Genomic DNA, 18,683 nt, shown 5'->3' on the forward strand with positions numbered 1-18,683 from the left:
AGTTAGGAACTATCCAATTGTGACCAGCCAAGGGGTCTGGAAATGTTGCCACAGCGTTTGAACAAGATACCAACCCAAGACAGCCTCGCGGTGCCTGGCGACAAACAGGGAGAGTACACTCTTGACTACGTGACTGACCGAAGACCAGAGCCGACAGCAGGACGGATCTGCAAGACATAACCACATACGATGGTGGAGGAGTACTGTGTACGTGACCAGTGGCTCGGAAAGTTCGGGTAGCAGGCACACGAGCGATATAAAAAGGGGCTCGTCTGCACCCATGGTAGAGGAGGGCACCACAGACACCCGAAGACACCGTCTCCATGTCCATGGTGCCAAAAACCGGACTTACGTATTTTCCAATAGCCTCAGCGCCAGGCGTCGCTGCCGAGATGTCTTCTTAGAGCTGTCGATGGGCCGTTAATGAGTAGTTGGGATGAGAGTTAGTGCCAGAAGAGTCTTTTGAAGTTGTGCAGCAGAGGGGATTTCTAGAGACTTCTACCCTGATTCCTTAATCATCCTCAGGGAGTTCCGCACTCCGTACCACTTACAGCTCGCAGGCGAGCAGTATAGTTGGAGGTCTACAGGCAGCCCACGCTATCTTCCAGTCAGCAAATAGTCTACTGAGGTATGACGTCTGTTACCGTAACTACGTGTCCTTCACACTCCCTCTCAGGACACGAAACGATTTCCATGCAAACAATGGTTGTCAATACGAATTGCATATGCTAACATACGGTCCGGTAAATTTACTTCTGCGCAACGCAAAAGATAATCCAATTTGGGGTATCAACGTTCGATACCACACTTGTTAGGGGTTGCACTTATCGACCGTGGTCCGTATTAGTATCGTTGAACTCTCGAGTCGCGACCAGCGCCGCTAGCGCTGCTCTGCGGCTTGTATCCAGTTTCTAGTGAGCCCTCGTCCACTCTTGCTCGGGACGTCAAGTAGTAAAGTAGCATAGCCTTCAGCTGATAGGAAGCAACCTCTAACAAGGCGCTTAGTAACGTATGGCCTAAGTGAGGTCTCAATAGCTATCTGTTTATAATTATATGTATGCAGCCAAGAAGAATCGTGTACAACCAGTTAAGTACAATATATATATTTTTTAACAACGACTTCTAATTATTTTAGTCGTTGCAGATCCAGACCATGCAGTCAGCACCTTATCTACGTTACTGACAAACCTGCTGTGATATATATGTTTCTATTTAGCTTTGGCCACCAGTCAACATTGGCGACAACTCGTTCGTCGTCATCATAACACAATTAATATCTTCTAATTAACTGTGATGTACCAAATCATGTACTTCTCGGTATAATTGCTTAAATACTTCCCGCCGTAAGTTTCCCGTGCCAATCTCACCTCTACTATATTCCCAGATATTAATTCAGCCGACTTCATCTTCTAATTCCAAAACCGCTGCTGATTCCGCGTGCTCTCAACAGCAAGCATCGTCGGCGCTACATTAAAAGACCCCAGCCGCCATAAAAGATGTGTAACAACTAAAAATACTGGAAGATAAAGTTCGCCGACTAGCGCATGCTAAGTAGCGCATGCTAAGCCAAAGACAACAAGTGCGAAAGACACGTGCATATAACACCATTCATTATTATCATCATCCTTAGTGTTATCACGCACATGAAATTCACTGCACAGCAAAAACCCCTCTAGCTTTCCCCATGCACTGCGACCAAATTATTACTGAATGTGTTCTACTGTCATCTACTCAGCTCCCATTACGTTGTTATCTCGATCTTTTCTTATACTTCTCAAGAGAACTTTCATTAATCCGTATACTATCCGTTTGACTGGCTGCGCGTCCCCCCTTCTTTATTTTCATTACAATTATACTCCAGTCTATTTCTGATCAATTCAATTTTAATAGATGCAGGACTCTAAACATATACCATCGTTTTACCGTCTCACAGACTTCCGTATGGAAGACACGGAAATAGGCATCCCTGGCGTCGAGGAGCAACGGAAAGAGCTGAAAACAAAAAATTCGACACGTACGGATGGAACCCCTATACGGTTTTGCCGAGAGTAATCTTTGGCATTGATCCCATACTTAGGTTATATTTATCGCGAATCTCGTTCCAGCGCAAAGTCCCAAGCGACTGAAAAAAAAAAGCACAGGTAAAACTAGTGTAAAAGAAGGAAAAGTACGGACCTGCAGAGTTACATATCTATATTCTTAACATTGGTTTGCTGTGTAATTCTTGAACATATTTTAAGTTCGAATGTAATAAATTTCCTTAAGACAGGAAAGCTTTTGTCTACAAATCAGCACAGGTTTAGAAAGCCTCCCTCTTGCGAAACTCAACTTCCACCTTTTCGCACGATATCCTTCGAACCACAGATGAAGGGAATCAGGCACGTTCCATATTTATAGATTTCGAAAAGCGTTTGACACGGTGCCCAACTGCAGTCTGTTAACGAAGCATGGGGCATAAAGGAATAGTTTCCCAGGTGTGTGAACGGCTGGAATTCCTATTCAGTAATAGAAGCCAGTACCTTGACCAACACGGCGAGTGTTCATTAGAGACAAGTGTATCGTCAGGAGTTCCCCAGGGAAGTCTGATAGGACCGATCTTTTTTCCACACCAATAAACGAGCTGGAGGCTAGGCTGAGGAGCAGTCTGCGACTGTTTGCTGACGACGCTGTGGTGTACGGGTAAGTGTCGTCGTCGACTGACTTTAACAGGAAGCAGGATGACTTGGAAAGAATTTCTGTTTGATGCGACGAATGGCAGCTTGCTCTAAATGCAGGAAAATGTATGCCAGTGCAGATTAGCAGGAAAAACAATCCCCTGAACGTGTTAGCGATGAGCTGCTTGACAATCACGTCGATTAGGCTTAAATATCTTGAGGTAACGTTGCAAAGCAACATGAAATGCTACGAGCACGTGAGGTCGATTATAAAGAAATCGAATGGTAGAATTCGGTTTATTGGGGGAATTCTAGGAAACAAGTCCGTGTATAGAACACTTCTGCAACCCATTCTTGAGTATGTTTAGAGTGTTTGGGAACCCCACACATTCGCTTTAGAGGAAGACGTTGAAGTAGTTCAGAGGCGTACTGCTAGATTTATTACCGGTAGGTTCGATCCACATTAGAGTACTACAGAGACGCTTCGTGAAAGCAGGTAGGAATGCCTGAGCGAAGACGACCTTTTCTCGCAAAATACTACTGAGAAAATTCATAGATCCGGAATTTGCGGGTGACAGCAGAACGATTCTGTTGTGACCAACATACATTTCGCGTAAGGGTCGCAAAGACGGGATAAAGGAGATCAGGGCTCGGACGGAGGGGCACAGGCAGTCTTTTCCTATCGCCTCATTTGCAACGGGAACAGGAAAGGGAATAACTAATACTGGTGCAAGTTCCCTCCCCGAAGAACCATACGGTAGGCTTACAGAGTATAAATGTAGATGCAGATTGTTTCCCTATCTCTCCTAGCTGTCAGACCGAGCGAAGTGGTGCAGTGATAAGACACTGGACTCCAATGCTAGATGAAACCAGTTGAAGTCGCTGTCCTGTTATCCAGATTTAAATTAGTCCGAATAACTTAAGGTAAATACCGGAACCCTCGCTTGGGATAAAGTACAGCCGATTTCCTTCTCTCTCCTTCCACAATACGATCTTGCGCTCCGACTCTAATGGCTTCGTCGTCGACGGATCGTTAAGCCCTGTAATCTCCCATTCGTCCTGCTACTTTTCATTGTTACGTCGATGTAAATATTTCTATACACAAATGTAATATCTGTAGGTGAGCAGTGAATGATGGACACATTTTTTTTATTTTTGAGTCATCAGTCTTCTGACTGGTTTGATGCGCCCCGCCATGAATTCCTGTGCTGTGCCAACCTTTTCATATCAGAACAGCACTCATTTATTTGTTGGATGCATCCCAGTCTCTGACTCCCTCCACAGTTTTTACCCTCTACTGCTCGCTCTGGTACTAGGAAAGTTATTCCCTAATGTCCTAACAGAAGTCCTGTCATCCCTTCTTCTTGTCAGTGTTTTCTATATATTCCTTTCCTCACTGATTCTGCGGAGAACCTCCTCATTCCTTAATTTATCAGTCCACCGAATTTTCGACATTCTTTGTCTAGCACCACAATTCAGACGTTTCTGTTCCCTTCTGTTCCGGTTTTCACACAGCCATACAGTTCCCACTACCATTCACTTCTGTGCTCTAAACGTACATTCTCCGAAATTTCTTCCTCAAATTAAGACATATATTTGATATAACAGACTTCTCTTGGCCAGGAACGCCCATTTTGCCAGTGCTATTCTGCTTTTTTTGTCCTCCTTGCACCATCTGTCAGATTATTTTGCTGCCTAAGTAGCAGAATTCCGTAACTTCGTCTGTTTGTGATCACCAAATATGATGTTAACTTTGTAGCTGTTCTCATTTCTTCTACGTCTCATTACTTTCGTCTTCTATCATTCATTCTCAATCCACATTCTGTACTGATCAGACTCTCCATTCCATTCAAAAGAGCCTGTAAATCTTTCGCTTTCACTGAGGATAGCAATATCATCAGTGAATCTTTATCACTGAAATCCTTTCAACTTGACTTTTATTTACATCATTGCTTCTTCGACGTACACATTAAACAGATGGGATGAAAGACAACATCTCTGTGTTACACCTTTTTAATCCGTGCACTTCTTTTTTGGTCTTACACACTCATTGTTCCTCCTTGATTCTTGTACGTGCTGTATATTACCTGTGTTCCCCTACAGCTTATCACTATTTTCCTTAGGATTTTGAACATCTTACACTATTTTACGTTGTCAAAGGCGTTCTCCATCGACAGATACTATGAACGTATCTTGATTTTTCGTTAGTCTTGCTTCCATTATCACCCCCAACGTCAGAATTGCTTCTCTGACGCCTTCACCTCTCCTAAAGCCAAACTCATGGTCATCTATCACATCCTCAATTTTCTTTTCCATTCTTCTGTATATTATTGTCAGCAACTCGAATGCATGAGCTGTTAAGCTGGTTGTGCGGTAATTCTCGAATTTTTTGGCTCTTGGAGCCGTGGGAATTGTGTAGATGATGTTTTCCGGAAGTCTGATCGTATATCTCGCCAGTCTCATACATTCTACACACCAATGTTAATAATCATTTTGTTACCGCTCCCCCCCCCACACCAATGATTTTAGAAACAACGATGGAGCGTAATCTATGCCTTCTGCCTTATTTGATTTTCAGTCTTCCAAAACTCTTCTGAATCCTGATTCTAATACTGTATAGCCTATCTCTTCCCTACATTTACCAAGGAATCCTCGCACAATGTAATCCACTGCGCAATTCAATTGTTTTTTTTATCATATCGAGATAGCTTACGTTTCGTCGAAGCTGACGCGTTCCGTTACCACGTTCTCCTAATCTTGCTGCTGTCGCCAACAATAGTTCCTCTGTGACGACGTTGATGTAAGTGTGATACCCAGTACTAGGACATTGAAGGAGGCGAACGAGAAGGCAGACAGGGCTAGAAGCACGGGTTTACAAAAGTTTAGAGGGAGCCGAATCCTCGAAAGTGACAATGACAGCAATCGTGTGCTGTTGTTACGCAGTGCACCACAGGAAGGAGCGAGGGACAAGATGAGGTTGATGAAGTGGCGCCTCGTCAGGGCTCAGAATATCTCAACCAACGCCGCCAAGCCTGACCCATATCGACACGTCTGGGCCGCGGCCATTATTAATGTCCGCCAGCAGATGGCGGTTCCCATCACACGATGACGCAATACACTGCCCTTCAAAACTACGAGCTACGGCAGAGACCGGCGTGAAGTTGCTGTTCTAATATTCACCACCCAACAGCGTTCCCAATTGGGACTTGTCCTCATTCTGTCCCATGTTTTGAACGCTAAGTTCTTCTTTACATATGTTTAATTTTCAGACATCTTTTTCTCCGTATAAGATAAGGTTTACTTCTCTGGAACTTGAGTATTCTTTGCATTATTTCTCGATATCTTCCCCGAAGCTTTCCGAATTCCGAGAGATGACAAAGTATTTTGTCTATTATATTTGACAAGTTTATTATGGAAGATGTTCCCGTATAGGCCATTTAAAGTATAGGATAAGGGAAAGTGATAAAAAGAGCCACATGAGAACGTAAGTTACGTTTTCATAATTTGTTGCCTAGTGCAACCATAAGTAGATGAACTGTTACCTGCAGTTAAGTGTATATAGAGCAAGAGACAGTAATATTCAGTGTAACTAGTTATCTTGTGGCAATCATTTCTTAAGATTAATTTATGTAGAATAAATATGAGGTAACTTACATATTGAATACTACCAAGTAAAGACAATTAATTAAACCTGATAGTGAACTATATGTAAACAGAGTGCGTTATCTGGTTACACTTGTGCTATATAGGGTGACACTAAACTGAGCTGATTATTTTTGAAAAAAAGACGTCCAGGCCATGTAATAACTACACTCATACTGTAAATATTATTATGTAAGCAGCATGAAAGATAGCATTTCTAGTATATAAGGCAAGCAGAAACTAGTACAAGGTGCTATCGGACTGATGTTTTGTTTTGAAAGTGAATATTTTCTGTATGATAATCTCTTGCTTATCTATTTCATGTGACTTGATACAAATTTTATTTTGAATTAGAAAATTGCTATGCAAAGGTGTACTGTCATTATTTCATCAGCGTGATCCATTATATGTTAAATGATGTGAGACCATGAGTTATGTGAGTTTATGTGCAGCAGGAGTTTAGATTTTCGCCACATGAAATTTCGGAGGCATGTGTTAATTTCGTGATTGCGGTCTGTGTTGTTTGGATTTTGTTTGTGATTTGCTCGTTGGTGATCCGTATCTATAACGGGATTATTTCATGAGTATACGGTAACATGATGATAACCTTGGTAATGATACTCAATCTATGAAATATAAAAAGAGGGAAGAAAGAATTTTGTGAACATCAGACCATGAGCAATGCATTCTAAGAAACATGGCCAACATAAAAAAAAACACTAGTGACACATCATTCATTTAAAGTACGCCACTTGTAAGATAAATAAATGTAAAAACTATGTCAGTTAATTTGTACAAGAAGTAAATGCGATCCAGGAAATGAACAGACTGGTATGGATAAGAAAAAATTACTCATTTATGCTGTGCTAGTATTAGTCATAATCGCAGTAACGGGGAATTATCTTAAACATTCGGCAAAGGCGCGGTTCGGCAATGAAGTCTGGGGGTGGGACGGAATGGCAGCCGGGTACTTGGAGACTGTAGGGTCTGTCTAAAGGAGGGCAGTGACAGCAGTTTGCAGCGAGTCCAGGACGGGCCACGTTTGCTTCCCACCTGACGTACTGGGGTCCGCGCGAGGCATACACTGCGGGGGCGCGACCGCACTGCAGCGGCGCCAGAGACGGCGGCGGGTGCTGCCTTCTGGCAAACACCACTAGCGGCAAGTTGCGGCACAGCATCCAGGAGGGTGCAGGTTCGAGTCCAGTCCTGTCCTGGGAGCAGCGGCGGCCCGAGGGCCACGGGTGACCAGCACATCCACCTTCGTCCCATGGTCAGACAGAGCAAGCAAAATGCCAAATGGGGCGGAGGGCGGAGGGGATCAGGGACTGAGACAGTCTCCGGAATCACGGGCAGCTACGCGACGCAAGACGTGACACCTCGGCGGGTGGCCGACTCCCAGCTGAGCGGCCTTGATGATGGAGCAGTGGAGTCGGCATACCAGGAATTGCTGAGCCAGATGGACTCGAGGAACAGCGCTGTGGGTGGCACGCCTACACTATGCTGCACCCATCGAAGTACCGTAAATTATGCGAATAAAGCAATGCTACCAAATACCGATGTATCACTCTGCACTACCCCTTGACGCTATTGAACTTGCCCGGCCTCCTGGCGAAATATGGCGCTGTGGGTCCCGGCTTCAGCCGATGTGGCCGTGCGGTTCTAGGCGCTGCAGTCTGGAACCGCGAGACCGCTACGGTCGCAGGTTCGAATCCTGCCTCGGGCATGGATGTGTGTGATGTCCTTAGGTTAGTTAGGTTTAACTAGTTCTAAGTTCTAGGGGACTAATGCCCTCAGCAGTTGAGTCCCATAGTGCTCAGAGCCATTTGAACCATTTTGAGCCAATTGATGGACAATGGTCGCAATAGGACACTCAATCAAGTGACTCTGGGAATCCAAAATACATAAAGTAAGCAAGTGTTACATAAAGTGAACAGATCATATCTCAAACTCACAGTTGTGAACTGCAAGCCAGCCAGTGCAGTGAGAAGTCCGATGCGCATGACTTGTCTTCGATGTTACACACATGTTGACGCATGTATCTGCACACAAAAGTGACTCAGTGAACTTGTAAAAGATATTATTGCATTGGCAAGGTAATAGACAAGTAAAAAACAAACACCATGTCAAAGCGTGCCTAATTATCGCCGCACACAAACTTTGCAATTATACACTGAGTGAAATTTTTTATATATAACAATTCTAAGCAGTGACTCTGCAGAGACGTTCATGAAATGGCTGTGGTGAACACTAAAAAGCAGAAATGAGTAGTTTGTTTACAAACTCAACGGTGTAGAACTCGACTCACTTTGTTTGAAAATACTCCATGATCTGTAGACAATGGTGCCAAGTACAAACTAGTGAGAAATAAAGTTCCCTAAAGATAGACCTGGATCGCAAGAAAAATACACAAAATATAAGGAAAGTGCAAAATATTGTACTAATCAAATTTTTTCCCTAGGGCAGCCTGCGATATTGAACTAATTTTAGTAGAGCTGATACTGTTTTGCTTTGATTTTCATGTATCAATACCCGCAACCGGTCGTCACGTGTATGGAGCAAGTGGGAGTGGGGGCGTGGCCAGCCGCCAGAGCCGTTCGCAGGAGTTCCAGCTACGATGGGCATCTAGACGGGCAACGGGTTTCCTGAAATCATCGCCAGAGGTCCCAACACGAGCCGACGGTCCCGCCTCCTCAACACAGCGCGCCAAATCGAGAATGTGTGAAGTGTCAATCGGACGCTCCGCGCGCCTTTCATAGTTACAGACAAAAGGCATAAACATTTTTATTACAAAAAAAGAAAAAAATCCCTGAAAAGAAAAAGAGGTAACAAACTCAGACTTAACTTGTGTCTGTAGTACTGTATTTATGTATATTTACTAAAAGTTTATGAACATTTTCTTAAAGACAAATGTATTTGAACAAACTTTTAAAAAACAGGTACACATGGACAGCAAAGTTTAACGTGTATGTACAACCAAAAATTTTCTCTAAAAGAACTGCCAAATGGACAGTGTATTTTGTTAATGATTCTGTTGGAATATGATATTTATTTACTCCTCACTAACACAATACATACTTATCTTACCACAGTTGAACCTGGTTTTGTATTTCTAGAGACAAAATGAGAAACAAGTGTTCAAGGGAGCAATGAAATGTTGCTTTTTTGAATAATTAATAGAACATGCTCCAGTCGTTTAATTAAGGCTAAAATACATTAAGAATTAAATTTCTCTCGGTAAATAAATCTATAAAGTAAGGAGAAAAGGTCACAATTTAATGTAAGGAATGTATTTTTTTACTGGTTGAAGGCAGTCGCCGTAATTTGTTTTTGGATCGTATAAAAGAAGGAGCTATGAGCTCTCGCTCTCTCTCGTTTGTTTTCGATGGTTGTTTCACAAAGTGTAAGCGTCGCTTTCGTATCTGTAACTTTTGGCCAAATAATTATGCTAATTTAATTACCAAATCCGTGTTTCAATTAACAATCTACTTTCCTATTTCATTAATTCCACATATCAAACTATTCTCCTGCATTTTAGAACTTTTTCAGGCTGCAGCGAAGGAGAGTTGCCGACGAATTGTTGGTGGCCACAGCCGAACGCTGCTAGTGTTCAATCGGCTATTACTTTATCAAACTTTTATTTCAGCGTCCTTGAGATCTCTTTTACCGGTCTTTTCTATCAGTATTCGGGAAATGTTATTACGCCAACTGCGTAACTTTTAGATCGCTCACTGGCCTACAAACAATGCCGTTGATAAACGTTCTCGTTGCTCTGACGGTAATCTGATGCTGGTTGGCGGAATGTATAATTTCATTATCCACAAGTAAAAATTTTCTATGCACAATTTTACCATTTTAGAAGCCTGCCACCAGCAAAAGTGATAAATATAATATTATACTATATTTTTTAAAAACTAGTAATATTATAGTTACACGCGTGTGCTCCAGTAAAGGGCCGTACGAATGCGCTCAGATCAGCAACATAGCAGCCGTCTGCATGAGGAGCAAAATGCATTCCATTTGCCGGTGGACTCTTTGAAAACTTTTTATAAGAAAATGTACCGAATAAACAAAACATTAGATCACAATGTTTCATTTACTATCACTTGCGTTTGTCCTGTTCTCCATTGGTTTTATCAGTTTGCTCGGAAACTGTTAAGAACATGACATATGTGCATATGACGTTTTCTGTTCAGCATCACTAATATTACCACCCCTCAAAACATGTACCTCTCCTCCTGACTCACGCTGTACGTTTTAGTAAATACACTAACACCCACATACTGAGTTGAGAGAAATTGAGGAAGACTGCATTAGCGCTCAAGGTCACTTTATTGTTGGGTAAATTAGTTTGAGAGTATGACTACTACAAGCCTGTCACTTTCCAAAACCCACATTTTGAATTAAATTGAAATTGCTATATGTAAACTGAAGGGAGATCGCTGCTGTCAGCTGCAGCGGGACATTAAGCGGGATCAGCGGCGACGAGCAAAAATGTGTACCGGACCGGGATTCGAACCTGGTATCTCCTGTGAGGCCTTAACTTTTCCCGGCGAATTGAATGTTCAAATAACTTATGGGTTTGCTGCCGGGTGACGTCGTCGACCACCGCTGATATTTCGACAGGAGCACACCCTGCCATTCTCAAGGTACAACTGCATGGAGGACTTTGAGAAACGCGCATTTGAGTCAGCGACCTTGAAACCTGCGTGTTTTTCAGATATGTAGACGATACTTTTGCTGTTTGGCCTCATGGTAGTGAGAATTTAAACCGGGTTTTGGACCACCTTAATTCAATCCACCCGAATATTCAGATCACTATGGAGGTGGAAAAGAATGGATGCCTTCCCTTCCTTGATGTGTTCGTCAGAAGGAAGACTGATGGTACGTTGGGACATTCTGTTTATAGGAAGCCTACTCACACTGACTTGTATCTGCGAGCTGATAGTTGTCACCATCCAGCTCAGCGTGAAGGAGTACTTCGTACCTTGGTTCACAGAGCCCACGTTATCTCAGACCCTGAAAGTTTGGAAGCTGAGCTGTCACATCTCGAAGTCACCTTTCGTCAGAATGGTTATAGTGCGAGGCAGACCAAACGTGCATTGCGCTATCAGCCTTCTGTGAAACGGGTGAGTGACGATATCAACGAAGTGGAACCTAAGTCTACGGCCTTTTTGCCTTGCGCAGGAAGCATCTGCAACAGGATTGGCCGCATTTTGTGGAAATATGATGTGAAATGTGTTTTTCGACCACCTTCTAAGATCAAGGCCCAGTTGGCGTCCGCAAAAGATGATCTTGGTTTGCGTAAGGCTGGTGTCTTTAGTATTCCTTGCAGTTGTGGCATGTCATTTATTGGTCAGACAGTCAGGACTGTGGAAGACCGGTGTATTGAACATAAGCGCACACACGCTTACAACAGCCGAGCAAATCCGCTATTGCAGAACATTGCCTTGACACCCGTCATCCTATGGAATACAACAACACGGAGATTCTGGCTTGTCACTATCGATATCTTTGGTTATGTGTTGACTCTGCGGTTGCTTGTTCTGTGTGTAGTATCTTCCTTGTTTCTCCTCTGTGAACCGAAGTATTAAATTCCCTTGCACATTACTTCCTCCTTGCAGTTGTGCCTTGAGAATGGCAGGGTGTGCTCCTGTCGAAATATCGGTGGTGGTCGACGACGTCACCCTGCAGCAAATCCATAAGTTATTTGAGCTGGTATCTCCTCCTTACTAGGCAGGTACGGTAACCACTGCGCCATCCTTTTTTTTCGTTTTATTTGGCAGTAGTGGACGTCAATGACATCCGTTGAAGTTCAGTGTTGAGCCCATTACTCAGTTTTTTTTTTTGTTACAGAGAGCATCCAGCTCTCTGACCGAGCACGCTTTTTTTATATCTCATTTTGTTCTACATTGTTTGTTGAATTTGTTCGAGGTGGACGTCCGATGACATCCGTTCAGGTTCTTCGCTGATCCCTTCACTCAGTCTTTTATTACGGAGGGTAGCTAACCCTCTGACTGAACACGCTGAGCTACCGTGCCTGCTAATAACTTCAGTTAGCTGGTGTTTCCTTACCTATACTTTTTATGAAACTTCCTGGCACATTGAAACTGTGTGCTAGACAGATACTCGAACTCGGAACCTTCGCCTTTCGCGGGCAAGTGCTCTACCGCTGAGCTACCCAAACACGACTCACTCCCCACGCCATCTCGGACACAGCGTTATTGCAACTGCACGGACTTTGTCGACGCGCCACACGGCCGTTTGCTACTTAGAGATTCCCACAGGAGGTCGCACATACTTGTACATTCGCACTGATGAAATTGTATCCATTGCCCAGCCAGGCTTTTCAATTATTTGAATGCTTGGTGTCTGTTCCTTCGAAAGAACAGACACCACGCAGATCCCGCAACTGTGAAACACTATATGTAAACTGAAGGGGGATCACTGCTATTAGCTGCAGGGGGACCTTAAGCAGAATCGGCGGCGACGAGCGAAAATGTGTACCGGACCGGGATTCGAACCCAGGGATGTCCTGCTTACCAAACAGGTACGCCAGCCGGGACACAGCGTTATCTCTTCTGCACGGACTATCTCAGTACGCCTCACGGTGGGAATCTCTAAGTATCGAACAGGAGTATAATGGACAGGGACGGCGGATAGGTGGGGCTCAGTGGAAGTGTGGATCGGCCGTGAGGCGTACGGAGATAGTCCTAGCTGCTGGGATGACGCTGTGTCCCTGAAGGCGCAGTGTTTACCGTACCTGCCTAATAAGCAGGAGGTCCCGAGTTTGAACCCCGTACTTTCGCTTGTCGCCGTTGATTCCGCTTAGTGTCCCGCTGTAGCTGACAGCAGCGATCCCCCTTCAATTTACGTATAGAGTTTTACAGCTGCGGGATCTGCGTGGTGCCTGTTCTTTCGAAGGAACAGACACCAAGCATTCAAATAAATCAACAAATTGAAATTAATCTGCCACTGCTGATATTTCAGTATTCACTACACTGCGTAAATTCAAGTTAAAATTAATCAGATTGTAAGGGATCCGTGATCCCATGAACATAGATGCTAGTATCCCACGCCCAGGTCAATAGCAGACAGGAGTCGATTGTCGAACGCTGCAGTAGGCAGTGAGACTAGTGTTGAGTGCGAAGTAGTACTGGAGAGTGTCTAGCGAGAGGTAGTGCGGGAGAGACGGGCAAGAATGGTGGTCGAGTGAGTTATAAACGGTAAAATTCACCGGAGTATGACGAGTGAGCACGTCCCCCTGATCGTCGTGGGGTTGACCCTCACTAATACCGATTCGCGAGTGATATGAAACAGGAAGTGACAAGTGCCGAATTACGTGTTTCGCGTCAACCGCGTCGGCCAGCAACAACCATGGATTGCAGTGAGGATTGTTGTGAATGTTAACCATCAGCATTGCGTGTGACGAAGTACTGAAAATCAGCAATCAATAAAAAGAGATAACCACAATTAGACGTGTAAGGCGAAGGTAGCAACTGCCTCATAATTTGTGTGTTCGTAGAAAATACAATACAATTTGTACGTCGCAACCTTTGTGGTCCTTAATAATAGACAAACTTTCAATCATTCCACTACTCAGTTGCAAAACAGCCGCACTCGGTTGAAATATCCCCGAAACCACAGCAGAAAAACCGATAGCCTTTCATCCATTAAGCACAAGGTCATATAATTATAATAATTAACTGTTTGGCGGCTACGATAATTTACACAAAACCCAATAAGGAGTTTTAAACGGGGGTGTTTCAAGATACATAGCTACATGCAATACAGCAAGCATTTTCTGTTCGCGGCTATTTACAACCATTTTTTGCGGAATCCAAGTTCTTGGATACTTAAACACTACCGGTATCATTGCTTCAGTACCTTCGTCGACAGACGTCACAGAGCTCCCGGAGAATTCCTGGAACTAACACACAATAAGCCAATACGTGGAAGACGTTCCTCTGAGGCTGACGGAGCTCACCACACACATAGGTCAAAGGTCAGCAGCGATTTGCGCCGCGGACATCTCCAATATCCTATCTGCCGATGTCAAGATCTGCTCTCTTTTTGAAAGAAGCTCAAGTCAAACGACAATCTTTCTCCGCAGTTTCTTTTTATCCCCCTACTCTCCTCTTCTTTGCGGCTGATAAAATGACACGAAACCAATAGGACACAAGAAAACCCATTAACTTTCCCAGCTATCAAACTAAATGTACAATACGCTGCTGTAAACAAAGATAAATGTGGTAGTTTCACATCGCAGAAAAGAAATAGGTATGGACTACGATAAATAACTAAATTGGAGAACACAACAAATTATGAGGATTCATAACCAACAAAAATGCAGAATACCACAGACGAATTACACTGATGAACTAAAAATATTTTTCATTCCTTCCTTTCCGTTTCCAGGGTTGTATATGAAACTGGTTCAGAAATTTTCGTTTGATTGAGCGCAGCTAAACGTGTTTCCGAAATATGACTGAATTAATAAAACTTTTGTTCGCTATTGGAGTAGCATGCACAGTAAGGTTTTCACATTATGCACCAAATTAGATTTATATGCAGAGATGTGTTAATGTGGAATGGGAGACAGCAGCTGAAAAGGGAGTGAGACAGGTTTATGGTGTACCCCCGGTGTTTTTCAATCTGTTCAGTGAGCAAGCAGTAAATAAATCCAAAGGAATTGAAGTTCAAAAAGAAGGGATTAAAATGTTGAGGTTTCTGTCAGAGGTGGCAAAGCACTCGACGGATGAGTTGCCTTAAAAAGAGACTATAGGAAGAACGTCAAAAAGCGTAATACAGGACTAATAGAGTGTAATATAATTTATTCAGGTGATGCTGCGGGAATTAGAATGGGAAATGACATACTAAAACTAATATACATGGTTTGTGCTATTTGGGAAGCAAAAGAACTGGAATATTAAATGCAGACGGGCAATGGCAAGAAAGTATTTCTGGAAAAGAGAAATTTGTAAATGCTGAATATAACTTTAAGTGGCAGAAGTCCGTTCATAGAAGAAGGCAATAGAAGCTTTTGAAACATATTGCTCAAAAGAGCACTGGAAATTAGTTGGGTGGATGGGATAACTAATGAGGTTTTACTAAACCAAATAGTGAAAAAAATACCTGACTACAATACGATAACGATTAATATAACAATTGTAGGCGAAAAGCAAGCTAAACTTAGATATTTGAATTCGGAGTTATTGTTTTTCGGGTTACGGTGGGAGAGGCCAGTGGTGCTATTGCAACACACCCACTCATTAGAAGAATCTGGTTGTGGTGGGGATAACATTAGTAACAACTAATCTTCGAGTCAGGCTTCGTCATACGCGGTAACGATTAAGGTGATTGATTTCCAAAAGCGGGGAGGCTAGAATCTCCATGTGACAAAAATCTTCAATTGTCTACACATCTTCAAAGTGACTGGATAAAGTATAACATCGCGGTGGGATTCGAAAGACGACACATCGACAGAAATTATAGGGATGGAGGTTGTCTCTGAGCTGCATCCAGGAGCTCAGACGTAGAGCTGCCTCCAGGACCTCAACAGTGACGTGACAAGTGAGGAGATATAAAGCAGAAGGGCCGGTTGGTGGGGGTCTGAAAGAGAAATGTCTCTCGGATTATGATAGTGTATTCCTCATATTTTCGACAGCAAACCGAGACTCTTAAGTGACTTCAAAGCAGCGCTGTTTGTTAACGCTTCGTACAAAGACAGAACTTCGGAGTCATATTTACAGAGGTGGAAAAAAATATGGAAACACGGTGAGAAATGCGTGCTTGAACATAAATGCGGGTACTAGCCAAACATGCAGATGGCCTCTTGTATCTGATTACGAAAGGCATCTGTGCAACGTCTTTAGTACGTTGCAGGTCTCAGTTGTGGCCAGAAATGTGTTGTATGCAGCTGGGCAAGTTGCCGGCGCTCGTATGGTGGGTGCTTCCGTAACCAAGGGAACCGAAGTTTTTGATGTTTCGAAAAGCACCATATCTAAGATTTATAACACACTAGCTGAGTATCATGGCATGCCCAGATATGTATTTATTCCAGTTCTATTAGTCGATCTTCCCCTTCCCGTCTCTCTGTCCATCTCCTCGTCCCCCGCCTCTGTCCACCTCGTTCTGCCCCTCTCTCTGTCCACCTCCTCTACCCCTCACCCTCTACCCATCGCTTCCTGCCCCTCCTTCTGTCTGTCCATCTTCTCCTTCTCCTTCTCTCTGCGCATTCGCTCCCCCCTCCCCCGGCCACATCTACTCCTTTCCCCTCTGTCCATCTCCTGCTTCCCCCTCCCTATGATCATCTCCTCCACTTTCCTTCTCTGCCCATTCTGTCCTCCCCATCTTAGCTCGTCTCCTCTTTCCTTACTGTTGCCGTTTCCTCATTCCTGATTGTCCATCTGCCCCCCCCCCCCCCCCCATTTCTGAGTCCTGCTCCCCATCAAGGTACATCTCATCCTTCCTCCTGTCTGTCTCTCCATCTCCTCCTTCCCCACCCTTGTCTTTCCATCACCCCCACCGCAGTAGAAGAATGCTGCTTCCTCCCCTCAAAATATGTTTTTCCAGACAGTAAGTAGTATGTATTCCAAGTTTAGCTGAAATCGATGCAGGGGCTTAGAACGAGCTTTTTACCCTCGCTTTGCCTGCACACTCACGTGTCACATTATTTAACATGTTCCGCACATATTTGTAGACATATTTCCCCCATAGCTCCACGTATTTTCCCGCTGCACTTTCGTTTTCACAATGTCTATAACGTCATATATTTTGAACTATGTGTGGTTCAAAGGTATATTTTGCAGGTACCTGTGACCACTGTCTGCAAAATGTGTCGCAACTGGAGTTTTAGTAAATATGTAACAAATTAAAAGCTCAAGACTGATATGGCGCTTTAGTGTATGGACTGCAAAAAGGTGCTAAGCAATAAACATTTTTTTTTCCTTTTGTCATTTTGTTGGGAGTGTGGGCGAGAAAAAGCATCGTTAAGGTTTGAAATTGTGTGTGCAGTTTGTTGCAAGTCACTATGTGCTGTCATTCTAAATGCACAGGATGAATATAGTCTGACTTACAACCACATGGTAACTGACAGCAGCTGGTAATTTGGAAAACAACTTACCAGTGTCGAAATTACCTGATGCTGCCAGTTACCATGTGGTTGTAAGCGATTTCTGCAGAACTGTTTTATCTTAATGTGAGGTGTGTAAAGTGTTATTTATACACGGCGATATATGCAGACAAGTAGTGCTTTTCCATGCTGGTTTTACAGGTGCTTGACAATGATAAGTAATCGGTATTAGCTAATCGAACGATTAAATAAAAATCACATTATAGCCTACTACGGACTACTCATATGGATATATATGCTCCGTTAAGGCTAATGTGATCATTTAGTGCAGAGCCCTCTTGGTCCAAACCCTTGCGCGGCTTCGCGTGATGCGAAGAGGAATCAGGGCTAGGAGACGCTACAGTTGTGCGCAGCAAATGGGAATCTGGAGTGAGGGCGAAACGTGCTTGGGTAGCCCGTGCAGTGTCATTTAATCACTGTGCCAATGTTGTGTAGGTGGTTGGTGCGTCTGCCTAGTAAGCAGGACACCTGGCTTCGAATCCTGGCCTTCGTACAAATTTTCATTTTTCGCCAATGAGTTCTTTGATTTCCCGTATGGGGGAGAGATTGGGATGTTTCCTTTCTGAACATAAACACACTCTTATTATGAGTGTGTGCATGTATGTATGGATACAGGGGAAGTGGAGAAACATCATCTGAGAATTGTCCCACTCTTCAATGGCGATTCTGCGTAAGCTGGGCAGAGTACGTGGTCGTTGTCGGCGTCCAAAATCAGCTGGTTACAGTCGATCCCACATCTGTTCTATTAGATAAATGTCCAAGGAAAATGCAGGCCATTTCATCCTCGTAAATCTAGCACACTGAAGGCACAATGAGCTCCATAATTATCACTCATCAAGAAAAGATTGTCACGGAAACGTTGGCGATAAGCTTCCATTAATGGTTACAAAATCTTGTCCCTGTACCGTAGAGCAGTGGGATTGCTCTCAACAATCATGAGAGGCGATCGGTGGTCACATATAATACCACCTCAGAATATCACTCTACCACCACCTTGTTGTTGATGTGGGACACAGTGATGGAGATGGTTCATATTATCGGATTGTCCCCAAACACGTTGTCTGCGATTATCAGCGTACAGGCAGATCCGAATTTGATGTGTAAACGACACCCCACGCCAAACCTGGTGCGTCCACTTTGCATCTGCAGCGGAGTCCGTGGTGTTGTGGGGTATGACGTGGTGCTCGCCGTAGTCGTTGGGAATGGAAAGTTGCATCATGCAATCGTCTAAAAAATGGTTCAAATGGCTCTAAGCA

The sequence above is a fragment of the Schistocerca serialis genome, chromosome 1, assembly GCF_023864345.2.
Source record: "Schistocerca serialis cubense isolate TAMUIC-IGC-003099 chromosome 1, iqSchSeri2.2, whole genome shotgun sequence".
NCBI lineage: Eukaryota > Metazoa > Arthropoda > Insecta > Orthoptera > Acrididae > Schistocerca > Schistocerca serialis.